The following is a 16,638-nucleotide window of genomic DNA, read 5'->3' as shown; positions in this document are numbered from 1 at the left end:
TTGCAAAGCCACCATTCCGGCCTTCGTCCCTTAACATGGCAGGACTGAAGCAGGGAGGGGAGTGGAGGGGTGGGGATGGGAGGTGGTTCAGGCCTGTAATTTGTGAAGGGGATTTAGACATTACAGGGGGAAAAAGGGCTCTCTAGGGACCAGGCAGTTGATCAGCCGTGGCCCTGGTGGAGCAAGCCAGACAAATAACAAATGACAGCTCTGTGATTAAATCAAACCTTCTACTTTAAGTGTTGAAGTATCTGCCTGTCACTAACAATCTAGGGCTTGTTAAAGCGCCCATCCCCTCCTCCCCCACTTAAGAGCCCTGCCTCCCTCTTGCTGCGGAGTCCCATCAAGCTCCCATCCCCTCCTCATCCTCAATACTACCCCCCTACCTTCCTCTACCCCCAAAACACATCAATCAAACAGCTCCCTCAGGACACCCTGCCACCTCCTCCCTTCATAGTCCTGGCTAGCCATCTACTCTCAGGAGAATGTATGAAGTGACACATACACACACACACACACACACACACTTCTGTATACGAAGAAATCACCACATAGCGATAAAAGAAGTGGTTTAGCATAACATTTAGAAACTCATGCAAAATAGATATGATTGCTAATGCAGTGGAATAAAATAAAGAAATGATCACACTATATTTTAATCCACAGTAGGGCTGCACTGCACCATTGAGAGCCATACAATGTAAACCAATACAGTATGGGTATAGTTCAATAGAAGCATCTTATATTAGGTCATAATGACTTTTTTATTGACACACCAATATGAATATTCATTAGTCTAAGTGCTCATTAGGGCCATCCAGTAAAAAAAATGCTTGATTCAAAATCTTTCCTATAATTATTGGGGTACAGCTCAGTCATTTTTAATGATGCTGTACTGGTGAGCTGCTGTACCTTCAGTTGCCTGGCTTTGAACTAAGCTGCATCAATGACTTTTCTGTTTTTATTCTTTACATTTTAGTGGCTGTGAACAGGTTAAGTTCATTCCCAACCCTTTACGAATCTTTAAAAAGCCCATTTGAACAATTCTACATTGGTTGTCTCAAGAAAACCCTTCATACAAATTGATTCTGGCATTGGTTTATAATATTTTGTTCTACTTGGTGTTCAGCATCCAAGAAATGTTTTATCCTGAAAATCTAACCAAAGTCAGAGGTACTGAATATTTCAGCAAAATATTACACTTTATAATGTTAAACCAAATATTGATATTGCGATCCCGACATTCATGTACTCATAGCAAATCAACATTGATGTCAACACACTAGGTACCATTTTCAAATATGACTTTTGTTTCTAATCTGATTCAGGGTTTGAGAAAACTCATGGGTAATCAGAACTGTTTTGGTTCCTTTGTTGCAGGTCCACATCCTCCATGTTGTTTTAATGCACAACCTGTTGGTGAGTCAAAACGGTCTCTGATGACATTAAAACACTGCATGATCCTCTGCTCTCCTACGCATCTCTGTAGCCTTTTCACACAACATTAACATCATCACACCTTGAGGCCACAAAAGCTGCCTCCACCAGGGACCAACACGCTGGGAGTCAAACTAGGGCCAATGGGAGGAGGGGGTTGGGGCACCGCAACATTTATGATTTTTTATCAGACCCAGCTCTGCCATCACAGGTGGCCTGACTCTATCAGCAGATTTTATTGTCTGCTGGGGTAAGTGGAGATGGCATTAACCCCAGTGGTGGGCAAATATACCCTTCGCAGCCAACAGTCCTTGGAACAGCACACATTTACAACAAGTGCCATAAACGGCTGGAACAAAATGAGGAACAGGAAGAGTTTGGCTAGGGAAGTTAGCTGACCCTATAAAATGTCTGGCTGCGTAGCTGCTCTGCTGCACGTTGGGCAGGCTGTTGACGTCTGAATGGTGACATGATTTAAGGCTAAATTAGTATTCATCACACCAGTCAGAAGCCATTAATCTAATATCCCCAACATGAAATGATATGCAAATTGTTGCCCATTGTAATGCTGCACCACGCGTCAGTGCTTCAAAATGGCCACTGCTGCATGTGCATTACAAGTTCTGCACAATGAAAAAATAAAAATAAAGGTGCCCTGCCTTGTCTCCAAATAAAAATAATTGTGGCTAATCTTAAAATTGATATATATATTTATATATAATTTTAAGGAGTAATGAAGTTGTTGTGACCTACTGCTGTCTTTGGGAGAACCAATGTACATGTCAGGATATTTAACAGCAATAGTGACATATATCTTTCACAGTTTTATGAGTCAGATGAGAATGTTAGCGATATATAACTGCGGTTGTTATGCAGTTGCTACTTTGAGCCACCTGAGCCCATTCAAATTCTCAATAAGGCTGAATGTCTTCTGTTAGACCAGAAAAATAGTTATTCTTTAAGTCCCTGACTTCTATACAGCACATGCTCTTGCTAGATTCCTAATCGTCTGATAAGTTTAGATCACAGGGTGTATAAAATATGGACGTAGTTTCCGTGACATCCCCCCATAAGAGGCTCCGGCCTTTGCCATCCTGCAAGTGACGACACAGCCCGACTCTAGAAATGGGCTTAGGTTGGGTGACGCAGCAGAGCAGATAGCTAGCAACCTGAGACAGCACCTACCTGTCACTCAACGGGGGAACGCCTTCAATTATGCCTAATTTGAAGCCTTGATATAATTTAAACTGGTGAGTTATATAAAAAAATCATCCCCAAAACAGATGTCATGAACGGGGAAATTAGCGGTAGAGACCAAAACCCTTTTTTGTAGCGGGCTGTAAACATGTTTATTTCTGCTGGTAAGCTGGGCATTTTAACAAGCGGTTCTATGGGGATTGGCTCACTTTTGGAGCCAACCTCAAGTGGCCCAAACTGCAGTTTTTGGGAACATCCACGATGGCGTCATTTCTCAGCACCAGAGGTTGCCACTTGGTACAAATCAAAGCTTATGCTTTTCTTGCTTTAAGATATGTAAGCAATGGCCTGTCTAATGTATGGATAGCGCCATACTTATATTCTGTAAAGCATAATGTATGCTGATGATTAATGGCCATTTAGAGAAAAGATAAGCAATCTCAGGCTTGGTTTATCGTCAGCTGGAAAGTGTGATTTCCGTGGCTGGTTTTTAAAAATGTGCTTAATGTTTCTAAACTCGCTTAATGAACAGAAACAGAACAATGGGACCGTTTCAGATGAAAATGGACCACAATATGTCAATCATTTACACCTGCTCCACAAACCTGGTACCTGAGCAAATCGCAGCACCTGGGTGCAGCCTCTCACTAATCACCATCACCATCTCTCTCTCTGTGTCTCACTCAGCCAAATAAAATGAACTGGCATGACAGCACAGAGACCAACGTGCCAAAAGTGTCAAATATATCATTTTGCCGAATTATCAGATGGACAGCAATGATTAAACACGTCGATGCATTAGTATATGCGACTTTATAATGAAATTTAAATATATAACATTAGAAATTAAATGTAAATCAGGAAAGTCCAAAAGAATTTTAGAGTACCATTTTATTTATGATACCACATGAGTAGGATGGAGTCGGTGTTTGTGACAACGCCAACATCGCACTAGCGACAATTCCAGACACGTACTGCTCCATAGAGGTTTCCTCATTTTTGGGGTCACACTGATAGCCATCCAGTATGTCTCCCTGCTTGCACCACAAAGACTTAATCATTTTCTAAAGAATATTCTAATAGCATCCCTAACATATCATTAATCTTATCCATCAAACAGTAAGTCATATATTTGTATTTGGGATTAAGCATTGTAGAAGATTCGCTTTCAGCTACTCAAAGCTGAGAAACAAAAGAAGAATCGCACATTTAAAAATAACTATTGGTATTCTTCTTTGTGACTCCAAATTGATTTGGCTGAACTGTACTGTGCTAAAGATGAGAGCATATGCCTCAGGGTGAAATCGTTGAGCTTGTCATCTGGACATGGACACGTCCAGTTTTACCAAGATGTAAATCTTGGTAAACAAACAACATACCTCGACAATGTTTTTCACACCTCACCGTAGTAAAAAGACACCAGAGGACAATCGTTTCTGGCGGTATGCCCGGCTTTGAGACCGAGGCCAGGGTCTGAGCCGTGTCAGGGAATATGCCTGGTGACAGATGCTCGGGAGACACGGGCCACGGCGGAGGTCCAGGGAGAGCAATTAGCACAAACGAAGAGGCTATGTCGTTAGCTGGTCTTTATTAGTCCCAGTGATCAGTTCAGAGGCCATTAGTCTCATGTGATCACAGACTTCCCTGGTTGGCTCGGCCCATTACTGGCGTTTGTTATTGCACATTTACACTGTTTCAAGGTGGGGAGACCCACGTATTGCTTTTCGGTCATTGACAGATGCTGATTTTTGAATATTATGGATGCGATGCGGTTAGGCGATTACATATCGAAGAACAAAATAATATTGGGTGACATTGAGAATTCAGAACAAATCATTTCAGTGTTTGTATTGTAAGCACTCGCTGTTTGATGTTTTTGGCATGAAAAAGATAAAGACATGGCATGCTGTATTAGTATAATTACTACGTTTATCGAAACTTTCATCACCTTTAACTGATTCATATTCATTATCCTGTGTTTTGATGGATCATTTTAGAACACCGTGCTTTAAAAAAAAGAACAGAATTTTGTGGCAAACACAACAAAACTAATTATATGGTTGCATGAAAATTTGTGGCATCTATCAGCAGCTTTAATCTATCAACACTGTTTCTGGCAGTAGCATTAAAAGGCACTTTTTTTTTTCAAGCACAAGGTCCAAAGAGGGTCAAGGGTGATGGCTGCGACTAAAGAGATAAATGACTTTGCTGCACGGAGGTCCAAATCAGTGCTTTCTCTTTGAATTATCTGCCGAGTTAACTGGCCTTCTGCACAGGCTCTGACCTGTAAGAAGATAATTTTAAATAGAAAAAAGGCAATGCTAGGGAGTCATAATATGAATGAATACCAAAGTAACCAGCAGTCACAGCCTTCTGTTCATCTGGTTATTTATTTTCACAACTTTTTTGAGGACCTTGTCTCCTCAAACATGGCTAACGTGGTGGGAATGTTGGTACGGAACGTCTTGCTCTGAAACTCGTGTGATATCACTGGCTGTTGGGGGGGCTCCGGGATATCTTCTTGTACACCTCTCTTCTCTGTCCTGTGTTGCATGCTGGGAAAGAGCCGCCCTGCGTGTTGTTCCTCTCCTTTGACCGGGCCCTGAGAGACTTCCCTGCTAATGTTCCCCTCCTGTTTTACAGCAGTACTTCCTGGAACAGCCCCCCTTCTAGTCATCAGAAGCTACATTAAGGGAGCACTCTGAAGTCTTCCTCCACCACTAAGGGCCCCTGATAAATAACTTATGGGGGAGAGGATTCAAAACATCTCTCCTATTACTAGCCTCGATTCATTTTTACAGTCCCTCGAGCCCCCCATCTGTCCTGCACTTCAAACGCATCTGAATGCTCTGAGATAGTTTCCCTATCCTATCCTATGGGATCCATGTGAAAGTAGAGAAGGAGGGGAGGTAGGGATGTGAGGGGGGTGGGTGGAAAGAAAAGGAATATGACAGAGCCAGGAGCTTTGAGCAGCAGAATGTGCCGAAAGCATCTCTCCCCCATCACCTTCCTTTCTGACTATTCTCCACGGAGGGGAAGAAAGAAAGCATTTGAAGGAGAGGGAGAGGAGGGAGGGGAAGATTTGTGGTTGAGGCGTCATTGTCCGACTCAGAGCTGCCACTCTGTCAAATTATAACACGTCCAACAACTCCGCTTTTTCTCATTCGCAATTACAAATTAGTCCATTAGGCTGTCGGCTGCCTGTCTTTTCTCTTCTCTGTGCTGGAAGGGGATGTATGTGTGTGTGTGTGTGTGTGTGTAAATCCATAAGGGTGGGCAGATGGGAGGGGACCTTCCCTGGGTGGGAGATGGCAGTTTTAAGCCACATAACGAGACAAACAAGCAAACCAACAGTTGTAATTTGATGTGATGTCGACAGTAATTGTCTTTGATGCCGTGGGTAGGCGCGAGGGTGGAATGGGGGCGCGGCGGGTTGGCCTTGAAGTGGTAGTTATGGAGTATAAATTGGGGCTGCCTGTTTTCTGAAGGTATGAAAAAAATCCAGACTGCCATCTTTGCGAGGCCGTCACAACAGCGTTTTAGTCAACCACCCCATCAGCTTACATGGGGTTTAAATTAGCAGTGAGAGCACGGCTAACAACGCATCGCGGCTGAATAGCTGCCCACTCAGAGCATACATCTGACATGTATGGATTTTGATGGAGCAAAAATGGCTTTCACTGGTCCCTTCTATTAAGACCATTATTTTTTCCCAGCTCTCGAGTCAGGTCTATTCACATCAAGCAAATTCAATTTGAGCTCGAGATCAAAGATGTGCATGAGAGCAATTTAGTGTAAAGTAAGTAACGGGGAGACACTTAATTCAAAAGGTGATGATCTTATTTAACTAACATCACATAACATTTAATTATTATGCCTTTTCCCCTTATTAATCAGCATGATTTCTATCCAACGGGTGCATTATAAAGCCTCAAGGTGGCACCTTTGAAAGGGAATTCATTACTGAACAAACCCTTGTCTTTCCACTTCTCCAGTGGGCCTAAAAGGAACTCATTTATTACAGTACATTCTAATGCCGAATAATATTCGTGCAACTTGGTAGTAGATTTACACTAAGTCCAACTGTTTCTACCTTCTGGCCACGATTGCAGACAGTTACTAAATGTCAATGGCCAGATGAGTACTCTGTGGATCTAGAAAGCACAACCACAGTGTCTTGAATTAATAAGGCTGGTCTCATTTCATCACTACGTGAGTAAAGCTAATGAAATTATGAAGGAATTAAGTTGTTTAAGGGCTGAGCTCTGGTTCTTGGCAGACAATAATGAGCATGCTATGCGCGAACCCCCTCCAACCCCCTCAGTCTATGTCGAGCTGCTAACATTGCTTTCATCCAGCCGTTCTAGGGGGGAAAAAAAAAAAAAAAAAAAAAAAAAGGACACGAGCCAGTCTTTCAAAGGACAAATACGGAGTAGGGGGTTTTGGGGAGCCAGGGTCAACTTAACAAGCAGGGATCTCACAGATATAAAGGTAAAATGCTAAAAATGTATGGAGGCATGTTTGGATGGGGGCCAGGGTGAACAGCTTGGCCAGCTGAGCAACATCACAGCGGGATGCCTAATAAGCTCTGCGCAATTTTTCACCCCATATTTTATCAATAAAAAAGCAGTTTAAACAGTCTCCCCCTGAACCGCAGCCGCTGCACTGCCTGCCATCTGGAGCTCTCTTTCATTTTATAATCCAACTGTCATTAAAATGCTTCTTGGCAGTTTACAGCTCGTTCCCCCTGTGCAGATGTGGAAGCGATCTTCAGACGGGGCCCTCTGATCAAAGTGTTCGCTGCTGTCAGACTGAACACTTACCACCCTCAGGCTACCTTCCAGTCCAATCCGGACTTAATGCCTCCCATTATTTATTTATTTCCACACTTCTCTATTTATCAGGTGCAACACTCCCTGCAGAGCTACGGTCAGCTCGAGAAGCTGGCAACGGTTGCCTCGAGGTTACACAAGCAGGCTGGCAGGTTACAGGTTAAAAATGCTGTTACAGTGCTTTTTAGCAAAAGCATGTAACCTCGCTAAATGAACTGGTGGATTTGACATTAGCTGAATATGGACGGCTAAAAGGAATGAATATGAACAAGAAATCCAAGCTACTTAATCTGACCAACCCACACTATAGCGGTATTATTTTTGGTCTGAAAAGATTTTAAGATCCAGAAAAAACTACTTGGTAAGATAAACTTTCAACTCAAAAGCAGGCACTTATTATCAATACCAGGTCCATTAGCTCAAGATAAAATATATTTTATTCTCAATCATAGAAATAAGTCACCTACAGTGTCTGTTGAATTGGCACTACCTTGAATATTTTGTAGGACTCTACTGTAGGACTATATCTGAGTAAAGCATGGAACAATCATCTTGCATTCAAAGACAACAATACATATTATCCTACATATAACATATCATTGCGATAAGTCACTAACACGCGTAAATGTGAGTTTTGTAACCTGACAAAATGAGCTTTTCTGGCAGCAGACACAAAGGTGATGGCAGTAGGTCAACCCGTTGGCACTGTCTCTGTATCATATCACACTGCCACATTCACTGTGTGCACACGCATGACTTGCAGACTGCCCAGCGACCCGCGGACTCCTCATTGATGTGGCGCGGCGCGCATGGCGTTAATGCTCCGACCGGGTGTTGATTGAGCTCCCCTGAAGCCAGTGACGCATGTTGCCTTTGTTTGGCAGCCGTCCCGGTGTAAGAACTGGGGCCATATTCCGCCTGTCAGTGCCATGTGTTCGCTCTCCTCCGAGCACAGCGGCTGATGCCACTCAACCACCACCCCCCCCTACCTCCCACCCCCTGGCATCTATGTGGGCACCCCAGGGCTAGCAGGTCTGCACTAATGAAGTCAAATTAATTTAATGGATGCCCATGCTGCCTGCATCTGTGGTGCTTGGCAGGGGGACAGTTTTAATGCTGGCCTCTGTCTGTGGCTCCAAACCTCATACATATCCAAGAGCTGCTGTACGTCTTCTGTGTGTCAGGCCGAAACTGACAAGCATATCAGCTTCAGTTGTGCCTCTGCGCCCTGCAACACTCAGAATTGATCTTCTGCGCCCATAAAAACTAAAGTGGCAGGGAGAGTTCCACAGTTAATTTTGGAGAGAGACCAGGTGTGTCCACTAATTAAAGCTCACTGAAAAGGCGAAGGGAAAATAACTGGCAAATGAACATGAGTGACAGTCATCGTTAATACCTGCTTCCCGCTGCCCCCTAAGCCTAAAAATCCCCCTGTTAACTTTTATGGAACACCCTTTGATACAATAATTATTTTTTTCCCTGTAATCTTTCGAGCCCTGTACCTTTTCCCCTGGATGGCGCAGATCAAAGCAGACTGGTTTTGTGCATAAGGCACTGCAGAGGCTGGGGTTTCTGGCTTAATTGAAGGCAGCTGGCCCCTGTGTGTGCTTGGGCCTGATCTCAGAGTGCTCTCCGGGGTTCTCGGCTTTCCACATCACATACACGTTCGCCCACGGAAAGTTCCCTCTGGAGCCCAAGTGACGTGAGAAGGCCTGCAGGGCTTGAGGTCTGGCAGTCGCCAGCCCATCCACAGGCATCTGAGTGTTTAGATTGACTTGGAGATGCTCAAGTGGTTAGCAAAAGAAAGATGGAATATGTTTCTCTCAGTGGGTGGGAGAGAGGCTCATACTCAGCGCTCACTTCCTTTACTGTCCATCATCACCATTATAAGGGCTGCAGATGATCCTGCTCTTAAAGACTGTGAAACTTGGCTTTCTGAGGGAAATATTTTGAAACAGAAAACAGAGCCCAAAGAAATAACAATGACCAGTGACTTCATGATTGATGTGTGTTGATTTTCCTTCTAAGATTCATACAACGAAATGTGACTAGCATACTACTTAGCTGACTGGCCTCTTTTTCTGAGGGGGGAACTGAGGCTCTCCAAGCATTCTTTTCACAGTCACAGTGGACCTAAGCTCCACTTACTGATGTATTCCTGGCCTGAGAGGAAACAACGCATCTTTTGGGAAACTTTATCTCCGATGGCACTGAATCCAAAATAACAACAGGGGATTTTATATCCATCCATGATCGCATATGCCCTTTGTTGTGGAGAAAAAGCAAGTCCTCTTGCATTAGGAAGTCTTGCGCAGACAAGCCAAGGCTGGGACAGACATGAGTCTTGGTGCGCCAGCTCTAAACGCACATCAAGTCTGTCTTGCATTTCCAGCCAGAAGAAATGTGTAAGTAATTATGGTCCAACCATGTTTATTGAATAAAAACCCACTTAGACGTTATGTTTATGCACGATCAGAAACACTCAAATCATACATCCACATATACAAAAACATTTGTGCCTTTTTTTCCCCTCTGTCCACAGAACTTCTGCACCCAATATGGAGTCAATTTTAGTTTTATTACTCATGTGGAAAAATGTATATAGTGCTTGGATTGATATTCAAATGCTGTGCCATGCTGCTTTTGGAGAACAGTGGACACACACTGAGCACAAGGTTAGTCAGTTTAGCTTCCTGTTTAACTTTGTGTCCCACAACTGCATTGGAATTACTCTCAGGGCTGTGTTATGCTTTACCTGCTATTAAGTGGATGCTCATTAACTGCTGTGCATAACTCAACACATACTACGCATGAAGTCACTTCAGGTTAATTAGGTTTTATGTTTGATATTATTTTTTGCAATCTAATTATTTTGAAAGGGAGGCACGAGGTTATGCTACCAATAAAAGCTGCGGCCCTCTTAACATTACACAGCAATCCTATCTTATGCTAATGTTGGAAATATTGATGAAGGCAGTTTTACAGGAAAGAAATTTGAACTTTCATTTGTATTACTAGAAGATCATCTGTAAAAAATGCATAGTGCAATTGTCTTCATCTGCAGATACATTGAGTATCAGTGGCACCACAGCTGGAGTAAAACTGCACAACTTGTCGAGTTTGATATGGCAGGCCATGCTTTCTCTATCAGTGTATCAGTGAACTGACAAGATCTCCAGCAGAAAATTGTGCAATCAAGCATTCCACCTGGCCGCTGCTGAAACCTCTCCTATTACAGAGGCAGGGCTCTCAGGTGGGAAAAGTAGTGTTGTTGAGGAAAACCACCTCTAAAAACGGATCTGGTTGAGGTGGAGGGAGAAACACAAACCAAAACCTTGTGTTCATCGGGGCAACAATAAGTCCCTCAATAACAATGATCACACGCTGTTGAACGTCGCTGAGTGGTGACAGGATTTTCTCAAAGCGTTAGCAGAGCACTGCTTTTTGAAAGACAGAGGGTTAGGGGTGCGTGTTATGATTTTAACAGAACAAAGCGACGGCCATTTGTTCTATTAACACCCTCTGCCAACAGTAAAAAATATCAGTGAGAGGAGGCAGTAAGTGAAAGAAGATTACAGTCTTGATGCCATGTTATGTTTTCACACCTCCCCTGCTCCGAGTGGCTGGCGCGGTTTTGCTTCCCACAACCCTTCTATTTTCATCTGCAATGCCAACATCATTGCTAACCTTTAAGAAAGAATCTGGACCAGGCTATTAGGTGCCACATCAATGACGCCACGGCCATGTTGACTGTCCCTGCATCGCCGTATGACATGCATTGCTAGTGACAAGCAGTCTTTGCTGATGTCAGTTGGCTGTGTCTGTTGGCTGGCCCTGCAGAAGCTCCAAGTTTTACTCTGTCATCACGCCTCTTCTTCCCAACATGCACTGGGGCTTGGTTTCACCGCTGAGCTTGCCCTTACACTCACTTCACGCCAAGCTTGCAGACAAACACACATCGCATAAGACTCAAGGCGTCCTTCTTCACTTCAGAGACAAATCCAAATGTCCTCTCTGATCACTGCATACTTGTGCTCTAAATGCACAACAGATGTATCTCCTGAGAACCACGAAAATAAAACAAATAAGAAACATTAAGCTGCAGAGCACACATGATTTGGATCTGACCAGAAATGAGAGCATGTTGCAAACAGCTCAATAAACATCAAACCTATAAATGTTTCCAGGTTCATTGTAATAGCGAGATGTGAGGAACATCATGATCTGAGTATTTCTGGCCAATCTACAAAGTTAGAAGTCATCTAAAAAGTTGATTATGGCATAACTCTAATCTCAGCATTAACCCTTAGCCACAAAGTGAAAACTGTAGTGAATAGAGGAAGACAAAAGCAAGAGGAGAAAAATGACATCTCCATATTAAGGCCTGTGTTGCCGGTGTCGGTTCTAATTTCACAGTGCCTGTGGGGAGCTGAATGCAACCAGTCAGTTCTGGTCTCGTCTCGTTCCTCCTCCATTTTGAATGGAGGCCGGTGAATCCCAAGCTGGGGGGAAAGGAATATTACTGGCAAATTGGTTTTAGATTAAAGGAGGTGGCGAGGCATTCTGCTTTCTCAGCACTTTCCCAGGTGCACTTAATCTAATTTCATTAAAGAGATGAGGACGGATGATCACTTGTGTCGAAACATTAAGCCGGTCCATTTTTCCTGTCCATAAAAAAATGTTCTGGTTGTCAGCGGGCTGGTGGGTGGCCTGTTTGTTATTGAATATGATGACTCTCAGAGACCAATCTAGATCTTACAAAGCAGCAGGGGTTGAGGGGGTATGTAGGAGGGGGAACATACATACATGAATATATTTGACTATTGCTGTTTTCCTTCTCCAAGATGGCGACGGAGGGGAGGAAGTCAAATTCGACAAGACTGGTAATGACAGATAGAGAGCATATACCAGGAGGATGATCATTCAAAGAAGAAATAGAGAGGTGAGGGTAGAGGTGGTGCTAACGGATAAGTTTGAAATCACCACAGCATGTTTGCTTTTTGCTGCGGGTGCACTGCTTACTTCACAGAGCGTACACCCCCCCCCCCCGAATTCATCAGCTGGGAGGATACCACGAGCTGACGAGCCATTACTGATAAGCCGGTAGAGACGCTCCGACGCGGTGATATGGCATTCATTCTGCACACAGCAGGAAGATAAGGGGGTAGAGAAGGAATTAATGTGTCAATCAGAGCCTGTGCGCTGCCCTGGCAGATGAGTACACCGGAGCCATAAAAGAGCTCATAGACAGGATGTGGTAATGGTCCTTGGAGACTCCCCCCGAGACAGATACACTGTCTGCTGAGTGACTGCTCGGCAAATAGGACCAAATAGAATTAGCCGACCTGGGTGTCCTCCGCTGTGGCTATGGTGATGCGGCTGTGGCGGTGGCAGATCACCCGACACAAGGCTGCTGTGTTAAGGGCTGCAGAGAATATAAGCGGTTCATGCTAACGTTCCGCAGGCAGGCAGACGGCCACTGTATTATTTGCACCGGAGAAAGAATACGGAGGAAATTGGAGTAGCCAGTGAGGATGAAAAAGTGGGGCCTAATGGAGATAGGATGACACTTCAGTAGAGTGCATGAACAAACTGGGAAGGGATAACTCCCGTTCTATTTCTTTCCCTGCCTCTCCCATGAATGAAAATTACCCTTTTGACTTGGAGTATCTCTCACGTGTCAGAGGTTGATAGATTACAGGTGGAGCAGCATTTTTATAGCAGTTGAAAGGGCACTTTGAATAAGACCTGGCGTTAGGACACTGATTGCGGAATTTGTAAGTCTTAAAATAAGTCTTAAAAATTGCTTGACCTAAGTTAGTTTACCAGATTGTAATGTTAATGCAATCCATGAGTAATAAACCAGAAAAGAGGAAACTATTAAAACATTTCTCACAAAGAGCCAAATAAAAACATCTAATTAGGAAGTATGATAAATAAAACATCTCATTCACATTCACATTCAACACTGTCCTTGTGACATCTTGTTATCACAGATGTCACCATTACACAAGCACAACCATTCATTCAACACATTATTTTGTGAAACACTGAACCACTAACACGTGTTCTGGGGCATGTCAATATATTTTAGTCACACAGTCATTAAGTGGGCCAAAATATTTGGATCAAGAATAAAGAAAGATGTTCCCAGTTCCATAGCATGGCCTCAAACTGACTTGAATACAGTTAGTCCTTGTATTGCCAAGACATTTACTCAACATGTTGTTAGCTTCTTTATGAGCATGTGATTTATATGCCCAAAAACTGTAACGTCTGTTAAATACCCACAAGGAACACTTAATTATGTGGCTTCCCCCCCCCCAGGGTGCAGACATAAGTGAGGCAATTCAAGGTCAACGCTGTAATTTTTTTTCAAATGAACACTGAATAGTTTTCATTGTCTTCATTTAATCTTGGACATCATATGACAGGCCTCCCCAGAAGAAACCCCAGTCATGAGAACACAAAGCGTGGCCGATTTACCCAAAAGATCCCCTTTAGAGCAGCCTCGCCTAGAACTGGAGGTGACCCGGCCCATCTCAGAAGAATTCAAGGAAACACATCACTGCATGCTATCTCGCTGCTTTGATAAGAGCGAACTTCACAAGGTGCAGCAATCTAAACAGACTTTCCTGTAAAAGCAACTCGTCAGTTTTATTCAAAATACAGTGTAACTGATTGCACCCAGGGGGCACACCTGGAAGCTATATTCTAATTAAGTTAATCTGTGAAATCCTGACAATGTGGGTGTTTAGGTGGCTGGTAATCTGATGTGAAAGGAGTCTTTGTTTTCATTGGAAAGATACGAGCTGGCACCTGTTTCAGCAAAACGTTACACAAAATTATCGCTGTCGTGTTATCCCCAGTGCGGGCAATTACAAATGACAGTGTTTGTCTTTCTCCTCACGGTACCCAATTTTTACACCGTCGTTTTCTTTTTCTGCTTTTGGTGATGGCCTGTCAAAGTACCCCTTCCCGGTCTTCTTCTTTCCTCAGCAATGTGCTGTGGATGATACGCAACTCTCATCATCTCACCTTAATTATGATATTATGTCTTTCTGAGGAATGAAAAGGTCAGCACTGCTTTAGTCTTTATCCAGATGCTCTTTTTGTCTTGCACTGTTGTGAACAGTATATTTTCAAAGATTTCATAATCGTGAAACCTGTTTTGGAATGTTGCTGTTCATTTCCTGCTGGCTGAGAATGAAAGCTTTTCTTTGTTCAGTACCTCTGCTCCTCAGAATGGAACATGGCCATCATTAGAACAATGGATAATATCTTACTTTGTGATAAAGCTTTCAAATAGAGCATGTGGCTATGTTGATGGGTTGCTATGTTTGGCGTGACACAGATTCTTATTGCTCAATGCTTGGAAAGATTAGGTATTGCGTGTCATAATGGAAGAAGATGGGAACTCTGATTTTACACTCATGTTGCATTTATGTAAGGTTCATGTCTTCCAAAGTCGCTGTTCCATCACATGCTGCTTGCTGATGCAAAGCTAACGTTAGCGAGCAGCAATTGAGGAGGAACATTTAGGTATATATATATATATATATATATATATATATATATATATGTAGTCATTCTTTATGTTAGTAATGTTAAACAAGTCCTGTTACAGATCTGTATTTGTTACTTCTTAAGTGACCTTAAAAGGATAGGTCGATTTTAAAACATTACTGACTCAGAGTGAAATCAACAGTTATTTCACATTAAAAGCCAATATAACTCAACTTAATTTGCAGTATTATTTTGGTACCTATTGGATTCACATTAATGGTTTAGGTATCATGATTATTTAGTATGTTTCTCACTTAACTTGTAATAAAAGTAGCATTAGTAAAAAATGAGTTTTTTTCATAGATTGCATTCGGTATTCATTTGTATGAACCAGTAATGATTGGCAAGATGAAATACCACTTCATGCCATACTGATCAGATGACAAGTGTATGAGAAGGGAAAAGCCTGACCGGTCTGGCTCTTGACAGTGGACTGTGTATAATTGGTACAGAATTCAACAGACAGCTGAAAGCTTGGCAGCAATGTCTAATAGCGTGTCTTGAACTGCATCCCGGCCCACCTAAGCTGGCAAACATAACTGGTGCCAAATCGAAAATATGGAGCTGTTTTTTTGAACAGACAGAGACTGACACCTAACCAACAACATAGCAACACAGCAATCCTTGTTTTTTTCCTCCTTTTTATTTAGTGTTGTTTAGCGTCCTAGTATCAAACTTTTATATGGTAAATGTCAAAATGTGTGACACTATAGAACTGTTACAAGACTCAAGGAACTAGTAGAGCAGGAAGGAAAACAAAACCCTGAAAAGGAAACACTCTGAGAGCTTCCCTCCTACTTTACGTCCCTCTCTGCCCCCCCCCTTCTCAGCGATGCCAGGGAGCCTCATGGAGACTGACAGGCCTGCTACGTCTCTCCGTCGTGTCAACTAGCTAGCGCCCTCGGTTCCTTCTCGCTTCAATGAAGAGATAAAAGCCTATTGACTTGCCAGGCTACAGTTAATGCAAATTGGGCCTACTATCAATGTATTATTTATAAGGAGAGCTGCAGACATTTCCACAGAACTGGGAGCTAGGCTTACAGGAGATTAGGCATGCTATCTCATTCATTTACCAGGGAGTAATTGCTAAACTGTGGAGGAATTAGAATGCGTAAGGTTCCCCAAAGGCGTTTCATCTTGTAACCAGGTGGCTGCCATCAGACAACCACCTCCAAGTCTGTGATAAACAAATACACACAAGTGAAACTGATAGACTACATCTGTCAAATTGTCAAATGGTTTAAACTTGATGACGTCACTGCTAAAATAATAAGCATTTTTTTAAGCTCACTGAGTTGTTGATAAGTTGTTTTCCATGTTTATATTTGAGTCTTTTGAAGGAAAATAAAGATTACATTATGGTACTATTCAGCCCTCGTTAGTAAACCTAACTTTTAAATCATTTTTCATAAGCCTCAAAGACCGCCCCATAAGGTGATTGATTCTCCATACTTCAGCCAAGCAAAAATGGAAACTGCACAAATGAGCACCTATCATTTCTGGTGGCCATCTTTGATTGAGGAGGATTAAGGTACGGAGACACCCTATCGGTTTCCAAAGTGTGACCTATATTATTAAAACAGGATTCTTTCTGTGACTGGAACAT

At 42.8% G+C, this 16,638-nt stretch overlaps 1 protein-coding gene across 8 annotated transcripts in view; it reads right to left on the bottom strand.

Annotated features, from left to right (window-relative positions):
* LOC116384620 (autism susceptibility gene 2 protein-like) overlaps positions 1 to 16,638 on the bottom strand; it is a 143,050-nt gene that overhangs the window by 72,165 nt on the left and 54,247 nt on the right. The window lies entirely within an intron of this gene.

Source organism: Anarrhichthys ocellatus, unplaced genomic scaffold, assembly GCF_004355925.1.
Source record: "Anarrhichthys ocellatus isolate YVR2014 unplaced genomic scaffold, GSC_Weel_1.0 scaffold9, whole genome shotgun sequence".
In the NCBI taxonomy this organism is placed as follows: domain Eukaryota; kingdom Metazoa; phylum Chordata; class Actinopteri; order Perciformes; family Anarhichadidae; genus Anarrhichthys; species Anarrhichthys ocellatus.
The sequence above is the reverse complement of the archived record's forward strand: the minus strand, read 5'-3'. Positions and strand labels throughout refer to the sequence as shown.